The following is a 15,828-nucleotide window of genomic DNA, read 5'->3' as shown; positions in this document are numbered from 1 at the left end:
TTTAGCATGCTGCCAGCCTCCCAACGGTCACCCAGCTACTTCTGTTTTATCCTCACAAAAGCATACGAGACAAAGACATAACTCAGGAAGCTTAACCCTCTTGCACAGACCTCACAGGTATATGGAGGAGGCTTGAGCCAAATTTATGTCGGAGCAAGCTAAGCAAACGGATTGTCTGTGGCTAATTGCCTCTGGAATATGGATCATAAAAATGCAGTAAAGGAGGAATCAAAATCAACACACATAAACAAGCAAAGAAAAAATGTTAAGCTATTTGGTTTTTGAAAGGACAGAATTATTTGATATAAGCAGTGTTTTGTTGCACTGGTGAAACCCCCCCCCCGGCTTCTGCCCTCAGAGTTTGACAGAAACAGCTCTTGCAAAGGTCACTGGTTATCTCCGTGTCACCGAATGAAAAAGGCATTTTCTCTTCCTTCTTTTTTTTTTGAATTTCTAGCAACATTTGATGTGATAGACTGACTACTTCCTACTTCCTGAAACACTTTATTCGCTGGTCTCTACAATATCCCATTTTTCTAATTTTTCTTGTACCATGCTGGGTGACCTGTCTTACACCTGTTTGCTGGGTCCTCCTTTCTATAGAAATATTGAAATGTTGCCTTTCCACTGAGTTCCTATCCAGGTTGATGGCTTCAATTACTGTCCGGTTGCTAATGCCTTTTCATTTGAGATTGCCGGCTCGGGCTCCTAGTATCCAAGTGTTTGTATTAGACATTGCCGCTTGGATGTTTCAAAGCATATTTAATTCAACATGTCACCAATGGGACTCTGGTTTCTCTTGCTCCCTCCCTGTGCACCCACCATTGTGCCCAGTACTTGCCCCTTTTAAAGGCCCATAGCTCAGTGAAGGGCTCCTTTATCTACCTATCTTCACCAGATGTTTGGGGAAACCTTGCCATGTATCAAAAAGGCAGACCATGGCTATTTCTCCAAACATCCCCAGAAAGACCTGTGATCCATCACCAGGACAACTGTACTTTGGAGAATGGAAAAGATCCAGATTTTCTAGGGATTATAAAATAATCTCTCTGATAGGATGTTAATCCCTAGAGACCAAAATATCATGATGGTCTGTTGGCCAAAGCAAAGCAGCAGGTGATAGCCAGGCGGGACAAATCTATTTCTCAGAGGATCCAGTTAGGCCGTGAGCTTATCTGAGGCTATTTACAAAGTCTTGGAGACGATAAATATATTTAACAACCATCAGAATCCCCACAGAGGTCTTACCGTCAGAGCAAGCACTATTACGGTAGCAAGGACCCAAATGGAAATTCCTGGATACGCCCTCATCTTCGAAACAGTAAACAGAATGACATGGGAGAGTAATGGAGATTTGTGTCTCCGTCAAGAGGTCAAGATGCAGAGTGGGGATTCCTGTCACACCCTCTTCTAACTCACTCCTTTGGCTGGTAGAAAAGCCAGATGGATCTTGCAGAGTGACTTGGAGTATCGTAAACTTAATCAGGAGTGATAACAATCACAGCTGCTGTACCAGATGTAGCATATTCCCTGGAATAAATCAACATAGCCTCTGGCCACTAATACACACCGTGCACCCACTGATGGAGTGAACTTTCTTCGCCATGCCTGTCGGTAAAGATAACCAGAGGAAGTTTGCCTTCATCTGCCAGGGAAGCCATAGGCCTTCATTGCCATACCACAGGGCTATGCCCAACCTCCTGCTTTTGGCCCAATTCTGGAGAAGCCTGGTTATCCCATATATTCTTATCCCACTGGTCTGTTATATCACTAACTTCATGTTAAATGGATGTCGGAGACAGTGTTTACAAGCAACCTAATTGCCAGCATGAGGGGATAATCACTCTGGATCTCCAGATGTCTGCCAGGTTGGGGAGTTCCGCAGGGTCCACTCATCTCCCGTGTAAAGATGTCTCCTTCAAAGTAAGAGGCCAGTTGAGGGAGCATAGCTCTTAGAGGATCTCTGGATTCTGGCACAACATAGATCACGTTGGATTTGCTGCTCTGCCTCCAGGTAGCCTTCAATTTCTAAGCTTTGAAAAGAGTCTGCAGTAGGAGAAGGCTGTGCACAGAGCTGAGGTATGGTGAAAACTGTCTTGCTACCTGGACCTTAATCCCTAATAGACCCAATGGTACCTAGAAGTATCTGTGGTAGAGGGAGGCGATGCCTTTTGGAGGTTCTGGCAATCTCCAGCCGCAGATGGACACACAGGCCTAGGGGTTTTGAGGAAGACCACGCCCACTCCTGATCACAATATTCTGCATTTGAGAACCTGGTCCTGGTTTGATCCTAGACCCGGATGGAGACTGAATATCTGACCTGGGGATATCAGGAACTATGCTGTTATGCTTTGACATAACCTGTCAAAATTGGGGTTTATACAAAGCATTGGGTCATAAAAGTTTATTTTGAATATGCATAGTAGCATTTTGTTACAATGTGGAAATTGTATATGCAAGACTGGCCATGGGCAGGTGCACCAGGCACCGATAAATTGCCCAGGATTGACTCCCACAGGCCCTGCTCCTGTGGCTTTGCTGCCTGGCCCTCATCACATATGAAGGGGCCTCCTAGGGAGTTCCCTATAATGAGTTAACGGAGAAGGGAACATGTTTTCCTGGCTTCCAGGTAGGTCATCACAGCACATCTGCGCCGGCTGAGTTGATGGCTGCTGTACCCCAGCCCCTGCGGGATGGTCAAGAAAGTTAGGGCACACATCTCCAACAGTCCGCTGGTTGTCCAGTCCATGGAAGGAGAAATGGCCTGATGTTCAGATCTGATTCTTAGACAGTGGCTACTTGGAAGATTGGTGACCAGGAGGTGAGGGAAGAGGAGTGAGGAAGGAGCACTCAGAGTGGTGACAGAAAGTGAACATCCCATGCCTTGCAGAGATACGCCAACTAGAGGACACTCATTTCCCAGGAAGCCCTCAGCAGACAAAGTGACCTCTCGTGTGACAGAAGACTGCCTTTTCCTGCAGGTACTCTGAGTTGCCCTGGACACCTTGCACAAGTGTCCCCGCAGCAACAATGGGGATCTTGTGCAAGACTAATGACATGGACTCCCTTGAACTAAGCCCAGTGCGGCTTCAGCCACTTCTAGGTCCCAACCTGCCAACACAAGAGGCCAACGTTGAATGCTTGATATGGCCTTTCTCAGGGGAGAAACTTGGCCACATATTGGATATTATAGTAGAATTGTTTCATTGTGGAGGGGGCTGTGATTCATCCTAGAAGACCTTCCAAATACTCATCTGCCAACCCTACCCATAAAATGTGTGCCAACATTATTTGTGGACTTACAGAATGCCTTAACTCACGAGCATATCACTGCAGAGACCATTGCCTGAGACTTAGGAACTCCTATTTTGACAAAGGAACTTTCGCAGTGGTCTCCCTGCCACTCAGAAGCAGCTGGCATGATACCGTGGTGAGTTCGATGAATGCTAAATTATGGCATCAATTAGGAGGGAAAATCCTGCAAGGCTAGGACACTGTCCTTCAATGCATAGCACAAGCCTTTACACTAGGACCAAGGTATGACATTCTTTTTCCCAGCAGCCAAACTGTGGGCCCAGGAGCCAAGGGGCGGAAGCAGGAACCCTGTCTCACTGTAACATCTCACTACCCAGTTTCAGAAATTTGCCTCACATCTGTGCAGTCTTGGACTTCCTGTATCTGGAGACCCAGTGTCCAAGGGTGGAATGCTTTTGGGAACACTGCCTTGGCTTTGTTGAGTTACAAGCTGCCTTTTAGCCTTTTAGCCTTTGGGGCATAGAAGGAGGAACATAGGAGGTCATTGTACTACTCCGTATGGTTCGTCTCAATCACTAAGGGAAAATTGGGTTGATTGCACATGGTGATGGGTGGGCGGTTGTGAAACCCCAGGTTCACTGAGTTGCCGCCTACTGCTACTGTATCTCATCACTGTGGTCAAGGGAAACAATAGGAACTAAACAGACGCATGTCCACTAGTGATTTACACCCTTTGTTGATAGGCTTTAGGAAAAAACAAATAAACAAGCAAAACATTTTGGAGCCAACACGCCATGCCAGCTGGAGATAAGGGGGATGTTTGGCGAGAGAGGGAAGCTGGGATGGTGAAGGTAGGTCGTGTGAAGGAGGCTCTGCGCCTCTGTTGTCTATCTATCCTTTCTTCCCTCCCCCATGCGTTCCCCCGCCCCCACACTGCTTTTCACAAAGGACTCTGGTTATGGAGAATATTGTCTTTTTGGTTCTTAGTGGAAGCTTGATTAAATGGGCATCATTCTATGAGGAGGCAGTGGTTGATGGAGAAATGAGTTTCCTTTTGTTGGGTGTGCAAAATTTTCCATGAAAAAGGACAGATGGTACGTTAAGTGGTGAAAAGAGAAATCGTGCTGGTGATTGTCCTCATGTCCCCACCAAAGCCAGGTCCTGCCACTTTCTGTCCTGTCTGTGCTCTGTGACACTCGCCTCCATGGACTGTATCGTCTGGTCTTTTTGGCCTCCTTAATCAATACAGCCATGGAGATACATGGAAGGAAAGAGGGTGGGGGTTTCCTCCTATTCCCTTGCTGCTGACACAAGGCTTTGGTGGGGTGTGTGCATGTTTAGCCCCAGCTCTCTACAGACACTCCTGCATGGAAGCGGCCATCAGTGGGTCTGGCAAAACCCACTTCAGGGCAGGGCTCATAACTACCATTGCTTGTTTTCACGACTTCACTGTTGGTTTTCTCAACACTCTCTATAATGTTATAGATATCCTCGTTATTAATGTCTTCAATTAAACCTCGTTAATGTGCCATCTGTTTCCTGCAGGACACTGGCAGATACACTTCATAGATAGTTCTTAAATTTGCCTACTTTTTTCCATCTCTACCCATATCGGTGAGTTTGGGGTGCTACAGCAAGATGTCACAGCCCGGGTGGTTTACACCATGATGACTTACAGCTCACGGTTTTAGAGGCTGGGCACCCCAGATCAAGGTGCTGGCCGATTCGGTTCCCAGTGAGAGCTCACTTCCTGGTTTGTAGACAGCCACCTTCTCATTGTCCTTGCATGATGGACAAAGTGAGCTCTGGTCTCTCCTTCGCTTCCTATAAGGACAACATTTCCATCATGGGGCTGCACCCTCATGGCCTCATCTGAACTGATCACCTCTCAAAGGCTTCACCGCCAAATACCATCACATTGGGAATTAGGCTTCAACACACAAGTTTTGGGGGACCCAGACACTCAGTCCATAGCACTGCTGTTACCAGCCTACCCCAACATTAGCCTCAATTCTAGTCTTACTCCTGCTGCTAAAGACACAGTCTACTCTTACCACCTTCCCACTCCGAGCACGTGTGGTAGATGGCTAGTGGCCCCCAGGCATCACTTCTCCAGGGGTACCGTTAGACATCCCTGCGGTGATTCCAGGAGCATGTGCAGAGTATGCGTCCCGCCTCATTGGCTTTGCTCCGACCAGTGGAAAGCTATAGGCTGGAATGCTGGAGGAGATGCTAATGTGCTCCTGTGATTCGATCTGGCCAGGTTCACTTCTGCCATCCAATGAGAGGAGCCAGTCCCGGTGGGCTGCAGAATGAGAGCTCCACGTGAGAAGCAGACCGGAAACCACCCTACAGCCTGGGGGCACATGGAGCCCATTGTGGCAAAGTCCATCAGACATACTGGCTTTTAAAAGTGGGTAGCTGGAAGTTACCTAATTTCCATCAATGTAGGAGTATTTAAGTAACCTATTAACCTATGTATAATAGTCACAGACTTTATACAATGCAAAGATAATTGTAATAACCTGAGATCTACTGAAAAGTACACCATTAAATGGAACAGGTTATAAATTGTATACTTAATACATAAGAGGCCACACAGAGAAGAGAGGTTGGAAAGAAAAAAAATGCTAATGGCCATTGCATTTTTGAAGAAAAAGTATTTCACAATTTCTTCGTATTTGAAGCAACTGAATGGAGCAGAAAGAGCAAAGGTTTTGGAATCACGCGGTCCTGAGCTTGAATCCCCACTTAGCCAATCCTTAGCTCTGTGATGTCAGAGGTTATTGAACTTCTCCAAGCTTCTATGTTCTTATCTGTTTCCTTCTCTGTAGCCTGTTTATCTCAGGAATCTATTGAGTGGATAGATGAGAAAAATGTATGTAAAACACCTGCAGCTAGATGTTCTCTATTTTCTTCTTATTTTCTCACTTGTTATTTTTTATAAAGAGAAAACAGAGGAAAGAAGGAAGCAAGGGAGGAAGGAAGGGAGAAAGGGAGGGAGGAAGGAAGGAAGGGAGGGCTTTTCTTCAAATGAAGTAAATCGCTCTCTTTCTGAGAGGGAGTTACCAAGTGAACACCATTGCAAAGATATACCCTCTCTCTAAGCAATAATAGAAATACAGATTTTCTTTTGAATTGGAATGTCTGGTAGTGACAGCCAGTACTCTCTGTTTTTTAAAAGTTCCACAGGAATTGTGACTCGCCGTTCACTTTGGGCATTACTGATGCAAGCTCCGGAAGAAAGAATGTAATCTCGTGGGAAGTTTCAAGGCAGATTGAACGGTGGGTCCTGGGGTGCATGGGTCTGCTTGTCATGCTTCCAGGTAGTTCCGGCTTCTGAGTAATGGCTGAGACCAGGCCCAGTCTTGTCCACATGTCCATTTGTGAAAATGAAGACAAAAGGACAAGGAAGAGTAAATTAAGAGTGCTTTTGGAAAGGTTCTGACCCCCATCCTGTCCTGTTTAAAGGACAAACCCAACAAAACAGATGGGTCGAGTTGGGTTTTTACCCTGGGAGCCGCCCCTTTTTTTCATTTCCTGTGCTCTGTGTGTAGACAGGACAGGATGTCATCGCACGAAGTAACCTATCAACCAGATGGCTCGTGATGGAGTTTTCTGATGTAGAAAGCTTCAGGGACCACGGGGCAAAATGTGAAATGAATTCCGGGTGAAGAGATGTGACCCAGAGCAAGTATGTGCGTGACCAGGAGTGGAGCTGCCAACACAGCTCCGCGTATGGGCAGAGTCTGCTCGTTGTAGGGGATGGCGAGGTCCATTTGCCGGTGAGCAGCCCCGAATAATAGCATTCGTCCGGGAAGGAGACGAGTGGGTGGCTCCAGCTGCCCTTGGAGGGAATCCCATTCGTCAGGCAGCTTGGGTGAAGCAGCCGGCACAGCTCTGGACGGTGCCTGTGAACGGGGACTCAGCAAACAGGCGGGTTGGAACACAGCCTCCAGCACAAAGCTGGCACGGGGGAAAATGTGGGTGATTCCCAGAGCAAAGGTATAAATCCCCAGCGAGCCACAGACAGACCTGGTAACCAACAGATCCGGGGGATTTTACGCTCTGAATTTGTTTAGCGCCAGGAGTCCCTACCCGTTGGAAATCGTCAGAATTGTTGCAACTGTAGAAAAGACGTGTAGAATGTTTCAGGTTTCAAATTGCACAATTTGAATACTGTGCAAAGCTCCAGTGTTTCATATTTAATGTGCTTAATACTTCATTAAGTCTATTACATTGGAACATAGTCATAAAGGCAGGGATTTGACTCCTGATTCCTCTAAGTAAAATCACAGAAACATCGCATTAGACGTGATGGCTTAAATAATAATACAGTAAGTACCCAGGAAATGTGATTAATTTATTAACTGTGTGCTAGAGGTTACAAAGATCGTCAGATTCCTAGTCACTCAAATGGGTAAGCTGCCTTTATTCGACTATTTTAAGAATGAAAATCGCAAAAAGTAGTCAGTGGTCTGAGATAATAATGAACTCCGGAGAGAGATTTATCTCCTAAGCCTTAGTCACCTTCCACAGTTCCCATCACTCGTGGAGAAACCAAAAGTATTCTGATCTTTCGGCACCTCCTCCGAGCCCCAATTCTGTTCTGGAGGTTGCTTTCTAAGTGAGACAAAGCCTTTTTATTCATCATTTGAGGGAATTATCGGTCTCCTTGGCTTGTTTTTCAACTCCCTTGAACACAAAAGTTGCTATGACATTTCTTATCACCCTCGCCCCTTGTGAATATTTATCTTTGGTTTTAAGAAAGCATCGAAACTTCTCTGCAGAAAATTCTGACCTCACCATGCCTTTCAAAGCAGAGGCTTGAATCACGACTGACGGTTGGCCACCTATCATTTCCACACCCCTCATTTGTTTTCTGCCTTCTCGGCTGAAAGTAAGCTTTATGAGTTATGCAGAACATCACCCTCGTATATAAATACACAGGCAGCCTGGACCCAAAGTCTGACTGAGAGGAATGGGGAGTGGACGTCAACCAGAGCAAGCGGTCTTCAAGCATCCATTAGGCTGTGTCTACCCAGGGCAGCGAAGCGTCCACACATTTCTCTGAGGAATGGAGACTGAGGAATCATAGCTTTGGGCTGCTGTTCTTGATGGTCTGGGTAAATCATCCTAGGAAATTATCTGACTCTATTTTTTCATCGTAGACAAATACTTGAGTTCGGAGGGAAAGTAAAGTATTGCTGATAAATGTCACTGCTGAATGTTTCTACGTTTTCATCTTTGGCGACCAGAATGGTCAAGTACCAAGTTGACCTCAGTGTTTTACCACGACTTCTTTCTTACTCTGATGAAACCACGTACCACACCTGCCTGCAGAGACAGCAGTGTGGACCGTCTGTTCCTCCGTGGGCCTGAGCTGCTTGTCTCTGGTCGCCGTGCTAACCTGCACGGAAGTCTGTGCGTCCTATCAGGGGAGCGGCATGGTGTCGGGATGAGGAGTCTTCTGTTCGAATACTGACTCGGCCAGTCTGCTGCGTGCTCCTGACAAAGCCCCTTAATACGTCTCACCAGTTTTGGTTTTTTTTTTTGGTAGAGTGAGATGATGGGGTAAATGAGTTCTGATCTCCATCCATCCCTCTCTCCATCCTGTCCTCATGGAGTTTTTTAAGCAGCACGTACAAAGCATTTTTGGTAGCCCTTCTGACGTGCAGATAGCTATCGTCTTTGTCCTTCTAAATGCACACGGATTGTGTGTGGTCCTGTGCGTTTCAGGCGTCGGGTATGGGATCTAGCGAACCTCCATGGTCATGTGCCCTCATGAGTGTAGGGATCACGCTATTTACTGGGACCATTACATTTGCTCTGCTTCCGCAGCGATGGGTCCAGCGGTGGGAGAGATACGTAGGCAAAAAGAAGTGCAAATAGGCAAAGAAGGGAGTTGACACCCAGCCTTCCACCTGATTATGTATTTGCTTTATCTTCTGCCTGAGAGCTGTTTTCTTTCCTTAGAAATCATTTAAATCAGGCAAGAGAAGCAAGTCTGGCTTTATTTGCAAATTATATGGCCTATTCGTCTTTACTTTGCCTCGGACACTGTTCTCGCTGTATCGTTGTACTTTGGTGCGGAAGCACATATCGAACTATTGGCGGCAGGACCATGTTCACAGGTGTGAGTGCCCTTCCTTGATGCCAGTTGGATGAATGAATAACTGATCAGCTAATGCTGTTCATCAACATTGTAGTTCCTCTTTAAATGACGGTAAGTCAGCATTCAGAATTCTTAGTTTCACCCATGACTTTATTTAATGAAAACGAATTGTAACGTGTCTATTTTCCAAACAAGGGAGTTTCTCTCTCTCACAGCGTTAACAATGAAGCCACTTGTGTTTTGATCATCCCAAACATGCATTTTCTGTACATAAATTTTATCTTTAAGAGTTTAACCTACTTCTGAAACAAGGGCATTTTTATCCTGTGCTTCAAAGTTCTTTAAGGGCAGCTTTAGGAAGAAGAAATGAAAATGCACTGGGGCTCAAAGTCTGGATTTCAGCCCTGGTCCTATCGCTTCTGTTATTGCTTTTAGTTTCTTAGGGGTAGAGTGGAAGAAAAATTCCCCTCCTACCCAAAATACCTCACATAATTTTTTGAGAATCAAATTTAAAAAATGTGTGAATGCTTTGAAAGCTATGAGGAGCTGCCTTGTTACAAATCCTCATTTGCAAATAAAATTCACCGCAGAGGGGACATTCGTCAGTTGCATGCTGCAGGTACCGAGTTTGGCTTCCTATATGTGAATGTGACCCTGAGATTGAGTTTTGCTATTCCTGTTATGGAACTGTGTTATAAACATATAGTGCATTTATTCCAGAAATTTAATTTGTTACGAGATAAGTAACAGGACAAATATATTCCAAAGGAACCATTAATAAAGTGTTTTTAGAACAACAGAGCAATTATTCTCAGATTTTTTTTTAATGTGAAATTCTTTACTAGAATTCTGTTTAAGTGTATCCCGTGATATCCTAATGACCTGCCAGGAAGGAGTGATCTGTATTCCACTCAAGGGCCTCAGTATCAATGACACCTATTCCCACTTCTGGCTAATAAGAAGGTGTCAACAAAATTGAATTCCAGTGGGCTTTCAGGTTAGCTACAAAAAAGCATTGCACACAAACCGTAATACTTGAGTGACCATTTATTCAACAAATATTGGCCATCAGGTGTATTCCAGACAGAATTCAGGACCTAGAGATTCAAAAATAACATCCACACAGCCTTTGCCCTCCAGGAAAACTCTGTCTCCTGGGGAAGAGTAGATGAATGATATATAAACAAGCAAGAATGGCACCATGTAGCAGACATCACGATTCAGGTGTGGGGAGAGGGGGTGTGGGAGCAGTGAGGACAGCATTGTCCATGCTCTTGAGTCCTTTTTATTTAAAGATTTTATTTATTCGAGAGAGAGAATGCAAGAGAGACAGAGCATGAGCGGAGAGGGAGGGGTAGAGAGAGAGGGAGAAGCAGTCTCTCCACTAAGCAAGGAGTGGGGCTCGATCCCAGGACCCTGAGATCACGACCTGAGCTAAAGGCAGGCGCTTAACCAAATGAGCCCCCCAGGCGTCCTCATGCCCTTGAGTCTTGATAAAAATTTGTCTTAAAAAGTGAACCCTCCAATGGACACGGACAATGATGCTACCTCGTGTTACGTAGCTGCCAGCGTAACTGGGGACTTCTCAGCAAGCATCCTCTCTGACGTTAGCAGGAACTGCTCGTGAGAAGCTATGTGCACCTGCTTGAATGATTTTAAGCCAAGGGGAAATGAGGTTGGGTGTTGGTGACTGTCAGATATATCTTAAAGCTCCATGGCAGCATTTCAGAAAACTATTCAAAATACACTCTGTTACGTGGGGGCCACCAGGTGACGTATGGAAGTGTTGAATCACTATATTGTACACCTAAACTATATAAGACTGTATGCTAACTAACTGGAATTAAAGTAAAAACTTGTTTAAAAAGACAAAAAAATACAGTCTGATCTCCTTGGCTGCTTCCTCTCCTCCCACCCCACCTAGACCTCTGTGGAGTGAGTTTTGAGTCCTATTTGATCGTAGGGTGCATCGAAGAATAACAAGGAAATCCCCACTTCAGGTGATGGAGTCATGACTCTCTGAGTTCAGAATAGAGCTATTTAGACCTCAGTGTTGCCCTGAGAAGGAATCTCCTTTGCAGCAACACTACTCACCCCGACTCCTATCTCAGTAACTGGTGAGGGCATTATATGCCTCACGAGGCCCCACAGAGCATCCACTCTCTCTTCTAAATAGCATCCCTCAAAGTATTGAGGACAATAGGTCTACTCTAACCTTTTCTTCCCCAAACCAAAAATCCCCAGTTTCTTCAACTTATTTGTCTAGTGACTTTGATTTACATTCTTTTTAGCCATCACAGTATTTTTTAACATGTTCTTTTTTGTGTCATTTTTTAGAAGTCTATTTATTTAAGTAATGTCTACAGCCAAAATGGGGCTCAAAGTCACAACCCTGAGATCAAGCATCACATGCTCTTCTGACTGAGTCAGCCAGGAGCCCCAATATGTTCTTCTAAACTTCCTAATATTTCTCTTAAAATGTAGTCTATTAATTAAGAATATCAGATGTAACTGATGGAAACCCAATTCAAATTGATAAAAGTAAATAAAAGCCAAACAAAAACCAGGGTGGGGGATGCACTAATTCATGAAGTTACAGAACCCAAGAGTGCAGCAGTCTGCGGCTGTGAGTAAATCCGCGTGCTCTGAGGATGTCGTCAGGAGTCGAACAGACTGTATTTCTTGTGTAGACTGATTCTCAGGTAGGCTGTCTCCAAGCAGCAAAAAGATGGCTTCCAGGAGGTGGATACCAGCATTTGGCAACCCCCAGACAGAACACCTGTTTTGTACGAGTTTCAGCGAAGGCTTGGGATTGAGTTGAATTGCAATGGATTGGGTCATTTACCCAAGAAAATGAGGCTTGAGTCACATGCCTACTCTTGGAAATGAGTTGGAATGAAATCTAAAGCACATGGATTGACAGTTCAGAAAGAGCAGTTTAGATTGCTGGAAGAAGGGAGATGAATGGTCATGAGGGCCGAAGCAACCCATGTCCGCCACATACGGCACTGCAGCCTTGATCTCATCTCTGCGAACTCACGCCAACAAATGTGCTAGAAAGAAGCATAAATGAAGCTCAGGATGGCGGCAACTCTTCCAGAATTCTAATTCCACCAATCCCACTGACCTTATAGTCATCAAAATCCCTACCTTGGCAAACAACTAATTTCTTTTATCCCTTTGGAAAGAATTGTACACAATTGATGAGTAATAAACATGGCAGAAATGGAAAGGAAGTCTGCCTTCGGCTCGGGTCATGATCCCAGGGTCCTGGGACGGAGCCCCGCATCGGACTCCCTGCTCAGCAGGAGTCTGCTTCTCCCTCTCCTTCTGCCCCTCCCCCTCTGCTCGTGCTCTGTCTCTCACTTTCTCTCTCTCAAAAAACTAAATAAAATCTAAAAAAAAAAAAGAAATGGAAGTAAAGAAGCAGCTGCCATGTGTGATGTTTTTAATCCTAACTTGAAAGTTTTGAAAGGATGAGCTTTATTTTCTATTGGTCCTGGCATTCAACAATCCCTTCCTATCTTTAACCACGTTTTATTAAAAAACATTTAAATCTTGAAATCAGAATTCCATCATTAACTTCCAGGTTTAACTAAAACTGATAAATACATTTAATTATATTTTATCTGCTTGTTTAATTTTTTAATGTTTCCCTTCTTTCCTGGACCCGTTAGCGTTCTTCAAGCTTCTTCCCCCTTTACCTTGGGTAACATGGTTATTTCCAATGGTTCTTCTCCATGCAAGATATTATGGAAAAGTTCATTTTCAGCCTATGGACATCATTTTTTATTTTGTTTCCAGGTATAGTGGCCATGAACACTAAAAGGTACCCAAATATCAACCAAGAGAAAAGTCCAAGGGCAGAGGCTGTGTTCTGTGTATACAGGTATTTGGGCAACCAGCCTCACAGAGGTTGAGCAGAGACCATTGACCACACTTTCAAGTTGGAAGATTCTCATTACATTAATTGAGAATTTACAGCAACAGAAATTGTGGCTAAAGTGAGTTTACCTGTCTATTACCTGTAACCAAAGGATTTCCTAAATGAGTTAAAAATAAATCAAAGCTAGGAACATATTTCAGCTATTCAGAGAGCAAACTGTTCTCCAGTATACAATGCCATCGATGACCCTTTTAGAAATAATTGAAAGGCTCCACAGGACTAAGCTCTGTCTTTTCTTAAAACATGAATAAAGGAGCTCTTTGTCCCCAGATAACAGACTTCATCCTCCGTTCCTTCTAACCTGGCATATGATGTGACAGTTCTTCCAAGTAGCTTCTGAGAGTATAATTCTCCTACTGATGGGCTTTTCCAGGCATCCCACTTGGAGCAGAACCCCCACGGCTTCTACGAGAAGTCAGGGAGCCTTGTTAGATGATGATGAATGGGCCTGGTAAAGGTCCCGGTCACAGGTGACTGGTTACTCGGGCGCCGATGCCCAGGGAGACAGGAGGCTATTGAACATCACATCCATCTCCAGACTTCCAGAGCCTTGACTTTGCTTCACTTCTCTTTCTATCAGTCTTCTTCTTACCTATTTCTGTCTTCAATTTCTTTCTTCTACCATTTCCTCCCAAATGGCTTTTAAGCACAATAATATGGAACGAAAGTGACTATACAAATCCGTTATATGGGTTGAATACATTTTACATTACTTGCTTTGATTTTAAACTTCAGTTTAATTTAATATTTAAGTACAGTTCAGAAAAACTGCGTGTGTTTGCATCTTAGTTAATTTTTCTCCTGTGGGTGGGTGATTTTCAGGCTGAGCAAGTTCCTTAAAATCACCAACATTCATCGCTTAGACTGGTTACGTTTACTGTATGTGTCTGAAAATAGTAGCATGGATTTCTTTAAATAACTTACCATTCAGGCCTCAGATAAGCTCGGACTGGCTTTCTTCCACATTCACCTCCAGTACTATGATCAGTTTGATGGGAGAGGCGGAATAAACTTGATCAGATTATCCAAATCTTCCCCAAAGTAATCTGAAATGGAACAGAATCCTGTCCCCATGACTGATGGAGACCATCATTTGCTAAAGGTTAGAACAGTTTTCAAATGTTTGTTCGAGGCTACGAAACTCAAAGAAATCTTATCTAGCAGCATAGCGTATCAAGTACACAGGAGAGCAGTCGCGTGGATTAAAGCAGGGTCGGTGAGGGAGGGGGTTGCAGGCAGGACCCAACTAGCTCGTCCTCCCCTCCCCGCCTGCCCGCTCCGTCCACTCAAGTCCCATACAATCCCTGAGGCATTGCCTTGGGAAGCCAGAGAGCCCTGCAGAAGAGTCGGTGAAGCAGGAGGAAGCTGGAAAATGTCGCCTGAGCCCAAGCTTTGCCTTCACGTCATTCACGGGAAGGACCAAAGCAGAGGTCCTTCACTTGGAAGATGCATGCAAAGCTCACTGTGAGCTTCTAGAGAGCAATGCACCCCTAGGGCCCGGTTCCTAAGGCTGTGGTTTGCTTGGAGGCTGCACTGTCGTGACTCCTTGAACTGCTACTGGGTGGGTGCGGCCAACGCTGCATTGTCAGAGAAACGCGGCTCCGAAGTTTCTTCTCAATGGTCCTCTGAGTGACCTCTTTCACTAGGGACAGCATCTTTGGTTCCGTGGGTTCTTTTTCTCTTTTCAGGCTTTTGAGTGCTATTGTCCTTCCTTGATGCACCGCTCACCCTGACCTACAAATGCACACAGAGACGCAAACACAGCCATAGTCGCATCTCTCTTGAGCGCTAGTCGCAACAGGCCATGGGTCTCAGCCTGTTGCGAACTACACACACACACGAGAACGCTAATAGGAGGGTGTTCCGTGACACCATCCTGACCCTGCTCAACTGTACCCCGACTTGCCAGTTCCTTAGAGGGAGGGTACAGTATTCTTTCCCATAAACAAGTGGGTTGGATTGAATTTACACACACTTGCCTTAAGGAATGTGCTTTCATTTTCAGCTACAAATATGAAATGCCAATCCAACAGTTGTCCAAAGAAAAACTAGCTAAAATCCTGCCAGTTTGCTGTTGTCAAATCATCCCACGCTAAGAATACCTCAGGTTCCTGCAGAGAGAGTCATTGTTCTCGATGTCTATGTAGCTGCTTTATGCAGACCAAAGGAAGACCAATCAACGTCCGGGGGGGGGGGGCGATTGGGTCTATGAGGTCAACCTGTGGTACATGCCTAGTGAACTATTTTGAGTCATTGAAGTTCTGTTGAAACATTTAATTGGAGTGTTAACCGTGACCGGTTACATCTAAAGCTAGAAATGACTGCATACAAATCATATTTTCCAGAAAGACATCACTGCGTGAGCTATGAGTGAAAATCTCTATAAATCAGAAGGATCCACTTAATTAAAATCTTCTCTTCTTTTTGGGTATTTAAACTATGGGAAGGTAAAATCACAATAGGATTTTAATACAGCAAGGTATTTTCTCAAAAAGAAATAAAAAAGATTTTC

The sequence above is a fragment of the Ailuropoda melanoleuca genome, chromosome 15 (assembly GCF_002007445.2).
Source record: "Ailuropoda melanoleuca isolate Jingjing chromosome 15, ASM200744v2, whole genome shotgun sequence".
Classification (NCBI taxonomy): Eukaryota; Metazoa; Chordata; class Mammalia; order Carnivora; family Ursidae; genus Ailuropoda; species Ailuropoda melanoleuca.
Note: the sequence above shows the minus strand (reverse complement) of the source record.